The 17,991-nt window shown below is 38.1% G+C and overlaps 1 pseudogene; it reads right to left on the bottom strand.

Annotated features, from left to right (window-relative positions):
• Positions 1 to 22: 22 nt before the first annotated feature.
• LOC127655407 (extended synaptotagmin-3-like) lies at positions 23 to 17,787 on the bottom strand (annotated as a pseudogene).
• Between the last annotated feature and the right edge of the window lie 204 nt (positions 17,788 to 17,991).

Genomic DNA, 17,991 nt, shown 5'->3' with positions numbered 1-17,991 from the left:
TTTTTAATAAGTTTCACCCTTGTATTTAGACACACTCAACATACAACTATTAAGCAAATACTTGTGGCATCCAGATAAGGACTACATTTATAGAAAGGAACGGTGGCTGGTGCATGCTGATGCTAATAATAACTACAGTATTTATTATTATTCAGTATTTAGATTTTAAGTTCAACCGTATTAAGAACAGACAATTAGAGCAACAATAAAAACACTGCAATGCACTTTCATGACAAGATTGTTTAATAATATAGATGATTATTACTGCTACTTCCCAAGTTTAGAGACAGTTCAAAGGAGATCAGTAAGCTCTAATGTAATTTACAAATATAAAAATAAAACAATCCACTTATGTTTCTGATATATGCACATTTTGAAAAAGATATATTCTACACCACAATATAAAGTAGACATAATATTAAAAATGTAGATCTTAAAAATCTTGAATACCTTACAGCAACCAAACATAATACTTTTTGCAAATCTTAAAAACACACATTTTGTGATTGTAAAAAGTTTGTCAATGTTTTACTTTAGTACAATTATGCTAGTTTGTCTTCTTTAGTCCGGGGAGAGTGAGTTCATACCTGTTTTATCAGAAAGACACAACTACTTAAACTTCAAAAATCAGCTATGTAATATAAACTTGTAGCTAAACAAATTCTCTAAATTCAATTTCTTTGGTTGACCACACTATAAGCGAACAACTACAAGAAATAAAACTTCAGAAAATATAAAAATGACCTCTTTTGATATCCTTACCATTCTGTGGAGCCCTTTGCCAGATCTACTTCAGACAGATCAATCAGAACCTTTTGAAAGAAATAAAACGTCAAATGTGTTAAAGAACATGTTTTAAAGAGATAGATGGTTGGTCTGGCTGTTTTAATGCACAATGAATACATGGTTAAGAATAACTTCTTACCATTCCGATCTCCTTTCGCTCTCTTTTGTGAAGCATTTTGTTGTTTTTTACAGCAACATCCAACTTTCTAGTCCTTGCTTCCTCCATTGACACAGAAAACTCAAATCTGAGATGAACAGGCATGTTACAGAAAGTTAAAACATTTCAGCATTTAAAAAGATGACATTACTTGGTTAATAACAGGTGAAAAACACTCTTACGTCTCATTGAAAACAGGGTTCACGGTCTTCTTTTTAACTTTACTGCATTTGCGGTGTTTCCATGTTTGATCAGGTAACAGATACATGCGGACGTAAGTATCAGAGCCATTCTCACTACAGGAGAACAGGTCCCTAGGGAGAAATGAAGATCATATTTTTAAAGATTATTGAACTGCTTGGTAAAAATAGATACGGGGTAAAGAAGAGGCATAAGCTGTCTCACCTGCAGCTGTTGACAATCAAAATGAGTCGTTTCCTTAAGGTGGCATAACGCAATGTTAACTCAATCTGCCCAAAGCTGCCCTGATGATTCAGTATGGCCCTATAATAAACATTCAATATTACACCGGTTTAAATCATATTAGCCTTTTCCAACATTCAGTAGCCTTAAAGTATTTAGACACTTTAAAGGAATATTCCAGGTTCAATACAAGTTAAGCTCAGTCGGCAGCATGTGTGGTATAATGTTGATTACCCAAAATAATAATTTTGGTATGTCCCTCCTTTAAAACACAAGAACAAATCGAGGTTACAGTGAGACAATTACTTGCAATGGCAATGAATGGGGCTAATTTTGGAGGGTTTAACGGCAGAAATGTGAAGCTTATAATTGTATAAAACCACTTACGTTCTTCTGTTAAAACGTATGTATTATTTGAGTTGAAATCAGAATTTTTACAGTTGTTTTAGGGTTAATGGTGTAAAATTGGCTATAACTTTTTGTTGTAATCTTGATGATTACGGCTTACAGCTCATGGAAATCAGAAATCCAGTATCTCAAAATATTAGAATATAGAATTTATAATTAATAATAATTAATTTCTGCACTAAATACTTGGCCGGGGCTCCTTTTGCATGCATCAATGCGCCGTGGCATGGAGGCAATCAGCCTGTTGCACTGCTGAGGTGTTACTGGAAGCCCAGGTTGCTTTGATAGCCGCCTTCAGCTCATCTGTATTGTTTGGTCTGGTGTTTCTCATTTTACTCTTGACAATACCCCATAGATTCTCTATGGGGTTCAGGTCAGGTGAATTGGCTGGCCAATCAAGCACAGTAATATCATGGTCAGCAAACCAGTTACAAGTAGTTTTGGCAGTGTGGGCAGGTGCCAAGTCCTGCTGGAAAAGGAAATCAGCATCTCCATAAAGCTTGTCAGCAGATGGAAGCATGAATTGCTCTAAAATCTCCTGGTAGACGGCTGCATTGACTCTCGACTTGAGAAAGCATGGTGGACCAACACCAGCAGATGACATGGCACCCCAAATCAACACTGACTGTGGAAACTTCACACTTGACTTCAAGCAACGTGGATTCTGTGCCTCTCCTCTCTTCCTCCAGACTCTGGGACCTTGATTTCCAAATGAAATGCAAAATGTACTTTCATCTGAAAAGAGGATTTTGGACCACTGAGCAATAATTATTTGCAGTAATTCGTGCAAAATTGGAGTGGTGGTGGTGTAGTGGACATAACTGTTAATCAGAAGGTTGCTGGTTCGAACCCCACAGCCACCACCATTGTGTCCTTGAGCAAGGTACTTAACTCAAAGTTGCTCCGGGGGGGGATTGTGCCTGTAATAATTGCACTGTAAGTCGCTTTGGATAACAGCGCCTGCCAAATGCATAAATGTAAATGTAAAAGGAGCCCTGACCAAGAATTGAGTGCATAAATGAACATACTTTTCACAAAGTCGACATTTCTGTATTATAAATTACTTATTCCAATATTTTGAACTTTTTCCATGATATTCTAATTTTGCGAGATGCACCTGTATATATAATGAACACACCCATACATTATTAAGTGCGGCTTAAGTGTCCAAATACTTTTTGGGGCCACTGTATGGTTCAACCCCAAAGAATATTTCAATACAAAATACAGTATTGTATGTTTTTGTAACACAAAAAAAAGAGAGAGTACAAAATCTATCAGTGAGGCTTTAAAGCAAAGGGTTCATGCACTAAAAGCAGCAGCAGATTTTACTCACTCTGGATAAGGGACACTGTCCGCTAGATCAAAGCGAGAAGATGAAATTGAGTTCTCTGACAAGAGGCTTTGGGAATCATAGCGGCGCATTTGACTGGGGGTGGAGGGCGTTGTATATCGCCCCTCTGTGTCACTTCGTTGGTAGGGTGGATAATCTGCTTGGAGTCCGTTAGTGGAGATTGCTGAACCTGGCATTTGGGCAGGTACAGTCTGTGTTCTTGAGAGTGGGACAGATGAAATGGGCATGTTTTCTTTTTGATTGATCTGTAAGGGCTGAGCTGGAGCTGGAGTTGGAGTTGCAGCTGGAGCTGGAGTTGTAGCTTGGGAAGATGAGGCTTTTCCCTGAGACTTCAGTGGTGGAGTGACAACCGTTGGTTCTGGTTTCTCCAGTGTAAGAATCTAGTTCGGAGGTGACAGGAGCCATTTACTAGTATACCAACAAAAATCTCAGATACTGTATAATATGCCCTTCAAAAGCAAAAATTCAGTAACTACGCCAAGACTAAAACTGAGGAAAAGGGTGGATTTTGTTATACTGCAATTTTAACAATTTTCTCAAAATCTAAACATAGTTGAGTCAAACCTGTCTGTTGCAGTATAGATCATAGTCAAAGGGACTTGATTTTGTTTATCTCAATTTTGACAAATGTGTACGTACTTTGATTTGCCTTTGCATGACATTCTTGTTTTCACAGACAACAGTGTAAATATGGAAATGGACTGAAATAGCACCAATTCAAGTTAAAATTAAACGTTTCACAAAGTCTATCTGGGAGGTTAACCAACTGAAGTATCTAGACTCCAAGTTTGCATTGTCATTGCAATGGGCATTAAATCTCTTCAACCCTCATCCTCCACAAAGTGAATCGTGGCTATACACTTTGCTACTGCAATCGTGAAGCTGCATTAAAATGATTTGCCGCTTTAAACTCCACATTAAAAGCGATTGTAGAGATGGTATTTGCTGCTTTGTTTTGTCTGGAACGTGGCATGGGGGAAATGCTGATGCTTCGCTCCGGTGGGTCGTGTGAATGCAGCTCAGTCCCATCTGGGTTTGATTTGTACAAAATATTACATTTAATAGGTCCTTTCTAAATCACTTGATCATTGACACGCATCACTGTTGTGTGTGTGTTTGAGGTGTGTGCATCAGAGAAATGACCCCAGACGCTGCCCTAATCCAACTAGTATTCAGCACTCACACAGAGATGAATAAAATGTCAGAACCTAATGCGAAAATTGGTAAATGCGTAAATCGCGATTAAGGAAAATTAATGTGCAAAACGTTTTAAACGAATCACGTGTATGCGTTCATTTCGGAAGCTTCAGATTTAATAGTCAGCTTAAGTTTCCTTTAAAGTTATTTAGCTCGCTTACCCTGAGAACAGCTTTCATCTTGATCTGGCTAAAGGCTCCCGAGCTCAAGCTGGAAGCGCTGGTCCATAGTCATATCAGATACACTGAGCAATCTGACAAGAGGCAATCTGAGCAAGCCCAGTGAGGCTTTCTTCTCATGTTCCTTCACCTGAGTCCACAAGGTAATTGTGGGGGGGGGGGGGTTAGAAAGTTTCATTACATGTCTCATACTATTAGATCATAAACCAGCCCACCTTTCAATGTTATTTAAATGTTTGCACCTACAGTCTAATATATTCCTGCTGTTTGTTCTTCTTTTAAAACTCTTGAACAAACAGATTCAAGAAGATAGTAGCTGTACTTGCATGTCTAAAAAGAGGAGTTACAAAAATGGCTGTCAAGTGGCCTGACTTGCCATTAAGAGACTGTCCTGTTTACCTCAATATTCAGCACCTGGCTATTCACACTGTGTACAAAGAATGTGAAGCATTCATCATAAACCGGGTCTTTTGAGGCAAACACAACCTGTCAAAAGATAAAACACTTATGAAAACACACCAGCTTTTAAATGTATAGAATGACAGACAGTTAGATTGCAAAAGAGCTACAGTAAATACCTTGCTTTTTTGAGTTTGTCGATCTATGGAAAACTCCACATATGAGTTGGGGTCGTTAGTTTTTCTGGTGAGCTGCAATTTAAAATGAACACAGCTATAAATAAAGGTCATTGTGAGCCACTAGACACATTTTGGACAACAACAACACTAGTGATTACTGTGAAAGTTTTTTTTTTTTTTTTTTTTTTACAAATAATTTGATATTGGCAAATTTGCACTGGAAAAACAAAAAACATCCTGAGATTAGAATGCACCTCAATGGACAATTCACTTTTCCCCCATTCAACTTTGTGTCCTATAGGAAACCGTTATTAGCTTATAACATTTGCATGTTGGGGCGGCTGTGGCTCAGTTGGTAGCGTGGGTCAGCCACTAATCGCAGGGTTGGTGGTTCGAATCCCAGCCCACATGGCTCCACATGCCGAAATGTCCTTGGACAAGACACTGAACCCAAAGTTGCTCCCAATGGCAGGCTAGCACCTTGCATGGCAGCTCTGCCATCATTGATGTGTGCATGAATGGGTGAATGAGTCACAGTGTAAAGTGCTTTGAATACTGTTAAGGTTAAAAAAAGCACTATATAAGTGCAGACCATTTGCCGTCTGGTGAATTACACAGGCACTAACCCTTCAAATGGTCTTTATACAACCAATCAGCGAGTAAAAGGGGAAATATAAGAAGAAAAAAGCATCTTCACTAGTGTTACCAAATTTCTGTGATTTATAAGGTTATTTTAATTTCCATTACATTCCAGACCCAGAAAGCACAATTTAGAAATTTCCTGATATTTCCAAGTTTGCCATGACTGTGGAAACCCCGCTTAAATATAACCTACAGAGTCTAGCCTAGTTGTTAAAGTAGTGGTTAAAGAGTGTAGCCTAATTTGCAGGTTAAAACCCAGAAAGGAGTGTTCTTTGAGCTATCATCTTTGAACCCTTGAGCACAATCCCAGGTTGCTTTAGGGGAACCATCTTTGTATCTTATGATGGCACCACTTTATGGTAATGCTGCATACAGTAAAGTATCTTAGCAAATTGTACTGGCCCCATTCATCCGTGGGGCAAATAATGTTAGCTTACATCATGTTTACATAAACATGGGATGTCAATGCAGTTAAGGTTTGGAGCAAAAAAGAGAGATAAAGAATTTCTCTGTGCCGCTCGCTAGTGTTAAGGGATGGTGCCAGCATTAAAACATTCTGTGCCAGGGGCCGTTCTGGCAGTTGCAGAAACGCTTTTAGTTTCAACTGAAGAAAGAATTCAGAGAATGCATGCAGGAAGACTTTAATTCAACTGTGTGCGTTTTTCATTTATATATTCATCTAATAAACCTCCAGATGTTTGAAAAATAAGTTTGTGATCCACTGACAATGGGGCAAAACTAGGTTTATGAAACTATTAGACTATGAAAAAGTGTCTTGATGTTTCACCTTTTCATTTGCATGATGTATATGTGGTTACTTTGTCATTTTCATAGTTGAGTCTCTGAAAACCAGTTGAACAGGTCGCTACATTTTTCGAGAAGCAAAAACTAAAACTAGTGCCTTTATCAAGTTCACAGTTAATATGGCGTGATGTAATTTCTGGTATGCTCCCTTTTCCATATAATACTGCATTCCAAAAACATGAGATAAGCGATCACAAGAGTGAAATACCTCAATGTATTGTTCATATTACATCTAGCTTTGTATTAAATCTCCTGTGAGAACTGTTCAATGCTTTTATCCCAACAGCAGGTAAAGAAAGGAAAATCTTTCCTTACTTATGGGATTGTGAGAATGTCATACCCACCACTGGTCAGTCAGGATATACACTCACTGAGCACTTTATTAGGAACACCTGTACACCTACATATTCATGCAAGTATCTAGCCAATCGTGTGGCAGCAGCTAAATACCTAAATTCATGCGGATACGGGTCAGGAGCTTCAGTTAATGTTCACATCAATCATCACAATGGGGAAAAATTTTGATCTCTGTGATTTTGACCGGGGCATGATTTTTGATGCCAGACGGGCTGGTTTGAGTATTTCTGTAACTGTTGATCTCCTGGGATTTTCACGCACAACAGTCTTAAGAGTTTACCCAGAATAGTGCCAAAAACATCCAGTGAGCGGCAGTTCTACGGATGGAAATGCCTTGTTAATGAGAGAGGTCAACGGAGAATGGCCAGACTGGTTCGAGCTGACAGAAAGTCTATGGTAACTCAGATAACCACTCTGTACAATTGTAGTGAGCAGAATAACATCTCAGAATGCACAACACGTCGAACCTCGAGGCGGATGTGTTACAACAGCAGAAGACCACATCGGGCACTTTATTAGGAACATAGTGTTCCTAATAAAGAGCTCAGAGAGTGTACATTTGACTCCCACAAAGTATAAACACTATCTGGCATCTCTTCCATGTTAATTCAGGTTTTGGCATAACCAGGACAAGACATTTTGTTGTTTCTATTTCTGAGGCATAGTGCCAGGTAGTCCCGCCCCACCCCACTGTGAAGTCTCATTGGTTCAAAATCCCACTTCTCATAACTGTACCTTAAACTACAAATATGTTCTGATTGGCTGTGATTGTGCCACTTTGACCAGCAATTTCACACTCAGTCAAGACAAAATAGCTTGTCGTTTGTATCCTATCGCATCAGGCCTGGTTAGGACACACTTCACACCAATAGCATTCATGGTGCCACTGCACTAGAACCATCACACAACTCAACTTTATCCAGTGTGTACAATGGTCAATCGAGGCGATTTCTTACCCGCGCTTCTTTGGCTGGTTTTCCATGCTTATCATTTTGTGCAACTTCTCTTTGGTCTTTCTGCAAAGAAAATGGTTAAAAAAAAAATATATGGAAGAAAAAAAATCAAGTTGTGTGATGAAATGCTGACAGTCTTTCAGAGATGACCACATGGTGTATGTATACTTACAGGCAAATTGGAGGCACTGTCAAGGTATACTGCCAGCATGGCACAAGCCAGACCATCAGTGGTCTGAAAGGATAAAATGAACAATGTAAATCATTATTGATCTAGAATTTGATCCTGGCTGTTTTATCATTTAGATGTTCAGGTTTACATGATAATCATTTTGTAAGAAAATACAGCTCTTAACGCCTTTCTAGGAATGTAACAATCTGGCGTCTCTAACACTGTGCAAGTCAAATCTAGTTTATTAAATACAATTTATTCAAATGGTTTAAACTCACGAGCACTGTTCAGTACATTATAACTATTTAAAATGAATGTAGTCTTTTCTCAAGATTGTTTTTTTTCCCCAGCTACAAACTGGTGTTCTTATTGTTAACTGCTGCTAAATTAAATAGAGCAACCTCAATACATATTTCACTTTTGCTTTTGTAAATTGTAGCTACACAGAATTACCAAGGGTGGAGATTTTTGGGGAATTATGCATAAATGTGTCACGGAGTCTGAATGATATTATTGTTATTTTAAAAATTAAATCCTCCCTGTTATTGTTTGTATTATTATTATTATTATTATTATGGTTGCATATGTAAATTATGCATATGTCTGGGTTATGATTCACTTTTCCAAGAAGATACAAATATTTGATGAACATTTGATCACCAAAAATGTCTAGAATGACCGTTTACAAATTGGTCAAACAAAGAGCATTATTATAAGCCAATGAATAAAAACTACACGCTTACCTCATTCAGAAGTGCTGGGTTTGCTTGCAGAGAAAACCACTGTAACTTCATATGTACCATACCACTCTGAATGTCCTCGAGAGTGAACCACTGCAAACCAAAGAGAGGAATGGTGGGTTCACTTTAACAACAAAACTACAAGCAGACACAGACGAATCTAAATAAGTAAATAAATCACTGAATAGAAAAATAGCAAAAATGGGTTTGTACACTGTCCGTTTGCAAACCACACAGTATGGCATTCCTTGTCACGTGTGTGCTTTGATTCCATTGCAAAGAATTGTAAGCGTAAGTGTAGTTCTAGCATGAAGATATCAGGAATTATTCTATCAGGCATTTCATCCAATCACAACACAGCTTCCGCTTTATAAGGCCACTCAGGTGTTTCCCATTGTTGCTTACTTGTTTTACCCCCTCCACCCCATCATCACAATTTTAGGTCCCGTCCTGGGCTCTGCTCCCGTCATTGCTTCTGGCAGGATCCAACAGTTCAAGCAAGTATCAGAGTGCTGAACCATAGGACGGGGCTTACACCAAACGATATAAGTATTTCTACATTTGTATTAATCCCAATAATCCACAGACTTTTCTGATAGAAGTACTATGCTGGAACATAGTACAGTGATGGTATTAGATTATAATACCATGGCACTGCATAATTACCTTATTCATATACCATGAAACTATTTTGTTAATGTTCAGATGAATTCACCTAAATACCATGTTATGCAATGTCAGGTGTAGAGAGGAACTTATTAAAATGTACCTTGTCTAGCTCCCTTTCTTTCTTCACCTCCCCGAAATCCAGATTGAACCTGTGGCATACAATCCAACACCTCAAACTGAATCCAAGCGCTCACCATGTTTTTCTCAAATGGTTTTCATTATATTCTGCACTCTAATCTGCATGAAGGGTAAAGGTTTAAGCATAATCACCTGCCCAAAAAATCATCAGCATCTGTGTCTTCATCATAAAGTTCCACCTCCAACACTTGCCCCGGAGCCTCATGAATGACGAACTATTGAAATTCAAATACACTGTAAATGCAGCAATGAGATCTCTTTGCATTTCCTATTAGAACAACTATTATGGGTTGACAACGTGGCAATGCCAGAAATCTCGATACTAATTTAATTCTAAATATTATAAAAGTGCACCACTTTCCTTAGCCTTTATGAGATCATTTTAGATAAAGTCAAAGTTTTTCTATTTGAAATAAAAATACATGATGATACAGTATACACGTATGTAATGATGACAAAATGCAGTTTCTTTCCATTTCCAAACTACTAGAAGCCAAGCAGCTTTAATTGGATGGTCCAGCTGTCAATCAGGGTGTACCAGTGCAACCCTGGCCCTTATGTAGCCCCTGGTTTGGCCTGAACAGTATGTGTACATTATAGAAGGATAGGGGAGTGCTTATGTGTTGACAAAACATAAGCCGTTACCTCATAAACTTCATTCCAGCGTGGATTCAAGTTCTCTTTTATGGTCTTCGTTTTGAACTGCTTGTTTCCGACCCTCAGCACAGTATATGGATCTGACTTGCCCTTCACCAGTCCCATCATGTGTGTGTCTTTTGCTACAAGATCCTGGGCCTCTAAAACATGGACCCGTACCACACCCTTAAGGCATAAAGAAAGGTGATGAAATAAAATAAAACAAAATCAAAGTAAATACAAAGCATCACAAAACATCAAATATATTATATGCTAATCGAAGGCTCTCAAACTTAGCTGTAATACTTATTTTCCAAAACATTAGCCGTTATAGGCCTTGTTTGAAACAAACATATAAAAGGCTCTTTGATTCTGGCAATGAGAATAGTTAAGTCTTACTCGAGGCAGTGGAAACCTCATTTGGTCGAGCTTGACTTGATCAATCAAAGGGAAGCACATCCGATTGGGCAGAACCATGAGAGAGGCGATGATGTCCATAATTGCAGATTCGGACATGTGACTAGAGAGCAAACAGAGAAATTTGGGTTTACAATATGAGAAACTGTGACATAACTTTGGAGCCTAATTATTAATAGAGATACATTTTAATGGATGAAATGTTTTTAAGCAACTTTAAGTTGGAGACTGCATGTCATGTGGTTTGACAATACATGGCAAATAAGGAACATACCGTTTATTTTATTGGGAACACAAAAACAAAGTCATCTTTTAACTTATTTTCAACGCACCAGCAGAAGGACATCTTCAAAAAAACAATAATATTATCTGTCCTAATACTATTCATCCATCAAAGTACTGGAGGCTTTTTTGCTACACAGTACACACAAAACTTGTATGACAAGATTGAATGTCCTGAAGCAGTTCTAAAAGCAGTGGGTGGCCCTACAATGCTTCATTTACAATTAGGTGTTTCCATTATTTGTTTAGCCCCTGAAGCTTTCATTTGACCTAGTTGCTAATGCTTGTGACAATGCTAACTGCTGGCTTACTACTACAAAGCAAATGCGCAATTTATCGCACAACAGACCACAGTGATTAGGCTCAAATATTACTTTAATAAAAAATATGGGCCAGTGCGGGTACTTCGATATAATAAGCATACAGTACAAATACCCAGAGTTATTTTTAGAAATACCAACAATTCACAAGGACATATTTACCTTTTATAGTTCTACACGTCTATTATTATAGACATGGGTCATGAGACCCATTCATCTTCTTTACACATTCATACTTCTGTCCCATGATTCATATACAGCAAAGTACCAAAGAAACTCTTTAGTTTTTGTTTCCTCTAACATTCTGATGTTCAGTCAACTCTATTTTAAGTGGGAGTGAAGCAAAGCTTACACTATACGACTTCAGTCGGCATCCTGCGACTCAGTCCGGTTTTTCTAGAATTGAAATCTTTTACTGAATTTAATGAAATGTATTCACAAACTCACGTAGTTTATTCTTGATAACATGAAAAAAACATTTAAGTTTATTTTCTTATAGTTTTTTGTCTTTCTGCTGGCTGTGGTTCATTGTCTGTCTTTCACTCGTCGGGACAGTGAGCACATCTGAAGACAAGACATCAAGACATCAAGCAGTTTTGAAAACTGTAGCAGCGTCTGAGACTCGTCTCAGCCTGACGCAGGAGTGCAAACGCAAGACGAACTTTCGTCATGAGATTCGAGACTTCTCGTCGCAGACCAGTCGCCAAAGAAGATGTTCTTGAGTCACATAGTGTATACCAGGGCTGGACTGGTAATCTGGCTTACCGGACATTTTCCCGGTGGCCCGATGCACTTTGGGGCGATAAATGAGCGGGAAGGTGAGTCGGCCGTGAAACGGGCCAAATGGCCCACGATAAGCGTTATGCAGAACGGACCACAAAATGGTGCCGCGATATGCAGAAAAAGACAGTGAACACCCCCCCCCTTTTCAACTTTTGGGCCAGTTGGTATGTAAAATCCCTGGCCGATTTCTCTTCCCAGTCCAGCCCTGGTGTACACTAGGCATGAGTTGTTGTGCTTGACCCCCCCGCCCCGCACACACACACTTGTTACATATTTTCACACTCCTTTCATGACACTTCAAGAAAAAAATCTAAATCTCTCATCAAAATCTGTGAATGTACCTTAGTGCTGGACTGTCCAAAAGGTTAGTCATTCCAGTCCAATTTATTAGCAGAGTCTGAAAATGTAATTTTATACACAACAGAATTGTCGGTGAACTCATGACACATTTATGTTTTACTTCAAAAGTAGAAATTGCATGCAATTTCCATACTCACGGGTCGACGAATGAAAAACATGGTGACTCCACCTACAAGGGGTGCCTGACCAATCAGAGGCCCAAGAATTACACGTATCATGCCTTGAAGCTGAATAAAAATAAAATTAAAAAAGATTTATAGTTGTTGACCTTATGAATGACTGTGCAGTGGAGACGTTCTCAGACTAATGTCTATTTACTCTCAAATCATGTGAAACATCTCATATCTTTTAAAAGACAACTTTAGTAAATAATACGTACTATCATGAACTTTACATTTCAGTTTTAACATTAATATTGTTCCTTCACCAACCTGAATTCCTTTAACTCCTACTTTGATGGCTGGTTTAACATCAGCATCAATGTCCACATCAGCCTCATAACTAGAAGAAAGGAAAAGAAAGTCAAAAACATTTCAGGCAGAAATGCACTTACACAACTCATTACTTTATATGTTCTTAATGAAACACATTTATACGAGGCATATTATTATTAGTTTGAATTCTGAATTACAGACCCAAAATCACACTTAATGAAAATTTTTCTAATCTGATTCAATAAAAGGACTAAATTGTTTTTTTTTTTTTACGTTGTGTATGTACAGTGAAGTTTTTGTGAAAATGTTACTGTGTTTGGATTAATACTATGAATGTATATACCACCGTAGTTCTGGTCCTCGAATCTGATTGGACGAGAGACGTTCCATGAGCACTGATGGTGTGACACGCTTCACTGTGTGTGTGTGTGTGTGTGTGTGTGTGTATCACTCCGCGTTCATGCTGTTCTAAACTAAAGTGTATCTGTTAGGAGTTACTGACTTTATTTTTGAAATGACATATGTTATCCAGCAGGTGGTGGCAAAAGATCATTTTTGCGTGTAATATGAGCCAGTTGGTGATGAAAAGTGAATCCGTTAGTCAATGTTTACATGGAACATTACATTACCAAAACTAGGAAATAGCTTTAAACGGACAACTTCAGGATTAAGGCTCATGCTGAGAGACACAACAGACTGATTTATTACAGAACTCAAGTGCTTACCTTTTATCGGAGTTTCCACATTGGATACATACTGTTTAAAATGGCGGAGGACATCACTGTTTTAATAGTGAATGGCTCTTGCGGACCGGCTACCGCGAAATAGAGAGGAATACCCCTGCTTGGACATCTATTTTCCACTGAGAAAGCTGACAGCATCTCTGATTGGGTGTGGCAACAGGTGATCGCACACACTCTCTCTCTCACACACACACACACACACACACACATCCAGCCGTCTATCCTTGTTTATCCAATAACTTGTTAGAAACAGCACAAGCCATGATACTATTTCTGAAGTGAACTTTTTTAATTACTAACGAAGTCTAGGACGCATAATTTGTTTTGAACAGCAACGGCAGATTCTGATCCGTTGCGTAAGAAAGTAGTTCCATGCACAAATGCGTTTTTATGACCGTACTTGGTTTTTCCTAATTTTTTTTAAATGTACTTGTTCATTGAACTGTTGTATATAAGCAATATCACACACACAATCGTGTAATATGGCCCTATATCAGCAATGCTGTAATTACCTACGGCACTCGAATCACAGCAGTGCTGATGTAGGGCCATATCGCACTCTTGCTCGTGGGATATTGCTTAAACATAGTATTGTAACCTTTGTAAATAAACAGTATTTGTGCATCTCTAATTTTAGTCTTATAGCTCTACTACAATAACTGTTAGGCCTAGACCATGTGATGTACACATACATAAAAATGGCTACATGAGTTAACAATAGCATTACAATGGCTTAGCAAGATAATCCATTAATAAAAAGGATGTTTTTTGCTGTATCTTACATAAAATTGAGGTCTAGGATGACCTCTCTTGTGTCCACCTCATAAGTGTACACCCGTACCCCTGTAATAGTTGGAGCCTGAAACACAAAATCACAGTTGTAAACTTTGATTGATTGACTGATTGATTGAAAGTTGACTGATGAAAAGTTCTTACAACCATGTTCTGGGGTCTATTCCCAGTTAAAAACAAAGTGTCTTAGACTATGATGGAATTATACCCTCTGTCCCATGTGGACTTTTGAAAATCTGAAGGTCTTGAGATGGGGACTGGACAATCTTACAGATGGCTCAATGTGTTCAATGAGAAGCTTCTCCATGAACATGCCAAAAAATGGCCATGCTTGCTGAAGAATCTACAACAAACAAACACATTCAGAGACATGCAGTTAACCAAAAAAAACCTGAAATAGAATTGTACTCTCGAAGGCAGGCAAATTTATGAAACACGGGAATACCATAATACAAAGGTGCAAATCGTAGATGAAGTCTTACCTTGTTGATCCACACAGCCTTCTCCACATCTGCAAAGTGAACCTATTGAGGAACAAGACAAAGAAACAGGGACATATAGAACAGTTCATAACAAAATGATGGTCCACCAGTATGGTGGTACATAACTTTTATATGAGCAGTGATTCATGTTCAGTAGATTTTTACAAATTAATGAATCTTCGCCATCATTTCTCATTTTCCTCTCAGAATATTTAGTTAAATATTAGATCAAAATTAAATCCTATATGGTTTTTATGCAACTGATATAATGAGTTGTGATGGCAGACATTTTCATGGAGCACAAAAGGACTACATGAACACAAAATAACCAAATTTTTAGGCCTCGAGGAAATGCCAGGTATTCATTTTTTGTCAGGACATTTGATGGTGCCACAAATTCAGGGCACTTGATAATTACTGTATATCAATATCAACTGACAAAGATCAGACATGAGGCAAATGTGACAGCAGTTATTTTGCAGAGAAGAAAATTTGCTCTACGGCAAACATGAGCCAACTCTTTAAATTGGCCATTTATTGTCACATAGGGTAAAATTAAGGTTAGAGTTTGGAAACAAGACAGTCTCACTGCATTAAAAGGAATGCCCGTGCCTTGACAATCAGTAAAACTTTACAGTAACATCCCATTTGTTAACATTAGTAAACTAGTTACCATGCACAAACAATAAACATTAGGATACAATGAGGCTAAAGGCACTTTTGATTTTATTTTCTCCCAAAACACTAAACAGCACTTTCCTTAACATCGGTTTGTCACTATACACTGCAAAATAGCTCTGATTCATGTGATCATTGCATACAATGTCTAAAGTTTTTTTTAGGTAATTTGAACTAATATTTAATCCTTTTACAAAAATCCATGAAATTATCATTTATTTTGAGACATAATACTTATTTGTCATTCTTAGTTTTGAAGGTGATTAAAGGATAGTATTTTAGGTTGCATGGGCTAAAAGCCCCTATAAAACACATCGATGTGCCCCACTTAATTAAAAACAAAGTGTGCTCAATATGACTGATCCAATCACAATGGAGATTAATTTGTTCATAAAATACTGTGATTTTATGAAATGCGAAATGTGACTGAAATTCACAGGAAATGGTGCACCCTTTTAACCCTGAAGAGGTTAATTTGAGTAAGCACAGATATTATTTAGCAGAGACGGGCCACTTCTATTAAAATGGATGGGAGAAATTGAAACGCTCAACCAAGCAGCTCTGAGCGCCCAACGGTCAACAGATGTAGAAAGGAAGTCCCGCCTTACAGTTAAAAGAGACATTCACCTTTTAGAAACATGACATCACCGGTCAATCAACTCTAGAACACGCATGTGCATTAGATATACATATATATATATATTGCATTTATTTAGCATAATATGAGGTAAAGAATCACAATTCATGACACCTCTATTGTCAGATTATATTGCTGATTTTAAATATGTTATTTGATCGTAATCTTGACCAACCGTTTTTGAGATTTTGGCACTTCTCCATTCAATTAGATAGGAGCTGCACTGGCATGACTTGAAATAGCCTCCCGAGAGTGTTCTAAAGATGGCCGACAGTGGACTGACTTGCTAGAAAGACTTTAATAAGCATTATCTTAATTTGTTACTCAAAAAAGCATCTTGTCATAACATCAAGTGTGGGGTAAAAGGAACCCTCACCACTTTCGTTTTAAAACAAAACCCCTGAAAATGATTTTTTTTTTTATCAAAACAACCTTCTTTTATAAATTACTATTACACAAAACATGTTGCTCCATTAATATGCAATAAAAAGACACTTATTTTTCAATCTTGATACACTTTGTGACCAGAAAAAAAAAAGCATGTTTTCCTTAAGGTGTGTGCGTTTAGCCCCATTGTACCCTACTTTTGCACATTAGTTAATGCATTATGAACCAACATGTGAACTTACAATGAACAATAGTATTTTTATAAGCCAACATTATCCAAGATTAATAAATGCCTAATGCAATAACAATTGTTAACAAACAGAACCATATGGTAAAGTGTGTATGGTATACCTTTGTGTGTGGTGTTTCCAAAGCAACACAGCAACAAGAAACCACACCTCTGCTAGTTGGCAACAATGCCCATCCAGTTTTGTTTGGATACTAAGAAATCAGCATGCATTGCACAACTAGTAGAGGCTTTAAAAACTAAATAAGCACAGAAACAATACTGTATAACCATACTCATGTGTTAATAATGGTGTCATCTCATTCAAATCCTCTTTGCACACAGCACCTATTACTAAAATAGTATTATTTGTATCAAGGTTAACTGGTAGTAAGTAAGGGCTTGTGTGTGCCAAGGCAACCCACCCAAGCTGGCATGTCCATGGCCTTCAGTTCAGTGTTGATCACGGTCTTCTCGTTTTCCAAGAAGTCAATGGCTGTGTCGATCCTATGATCTTTCCACTTGCGGTTGTTTTTCCACATGGTCCACATCAGCATACTCAGAAGAATCCAGCTGATGCTCAGTCCAAGTGAGCCGGTCAGGTACACGGGATAGCACAGGACAATGGCTCTCATCATGAACATCAGGAATTCCATGACTATTTGATTGACATCCTTTACACTGAGTCCCTCGGTCATTTTAACATCAGGGATAGAGGGCACTTGACCCTCACTGTTTGGAACAGCAGCACTCATTTTTTCCCAGATTACTTGTTTAAATGTCTCAATGACACCACGTAGGAGAGTTTTCAGAGGCGCGTCGTCTGTCGATCGTTGTGTTGTGGATGCATGTCTACTTTAAATGAAATCCAACCTAAACAATGTAAGCTAATCATCAGATCGTGAGAGTAAACAAAACATTCACCAAGACGCGCTCATGGTTATCGTATCTGGTCCATTGCGTTTACTCAATCTCCATCGAACCTGGTGCGCAAATGTGATTTTGGAGGCTCTAGACGCACTCTGTCAGTTTTTGTGAACTTCCGTGTTTCTCCATCCATTGGCATTTTTACCTGGTATGGCCTCGGAGGCAGACACGCCTAAATTCCACCCTTTTCTATTCGTGAGACATGTAGACAGACAGGACGACCTGCCTCGAAATAAAACAGAAAGTTGTTTGCGCGTGGAGGAGCATTTAATTAGCGGCTAATCACATATGTTAGCTAGTTAGTCAACAACCGAGATTTACAGAAACAAA

This window comes from Xyrauchen texanus, chromosome 14 (genome assembly GCF_025860055.1).
Source record: "Xyrauchen texanus isolate HMW12.3.18 chromosome 14, RBS_HiC_50CHRs, whole genome shotgun sequence".
Taxonomy (NCBI): domain Eukaryota; kingdom Metazoa; phylum Chordata; class Actinopteri; order Cypriniformes; family Catostomidae; genus Xyrauchen; species Xyrauchen texanus.
The sequence above is the reverse complement of the archived record's forward strand: the minus strand, read 5'-3'. Positions and strand labels throughout refer to the sequence as shown.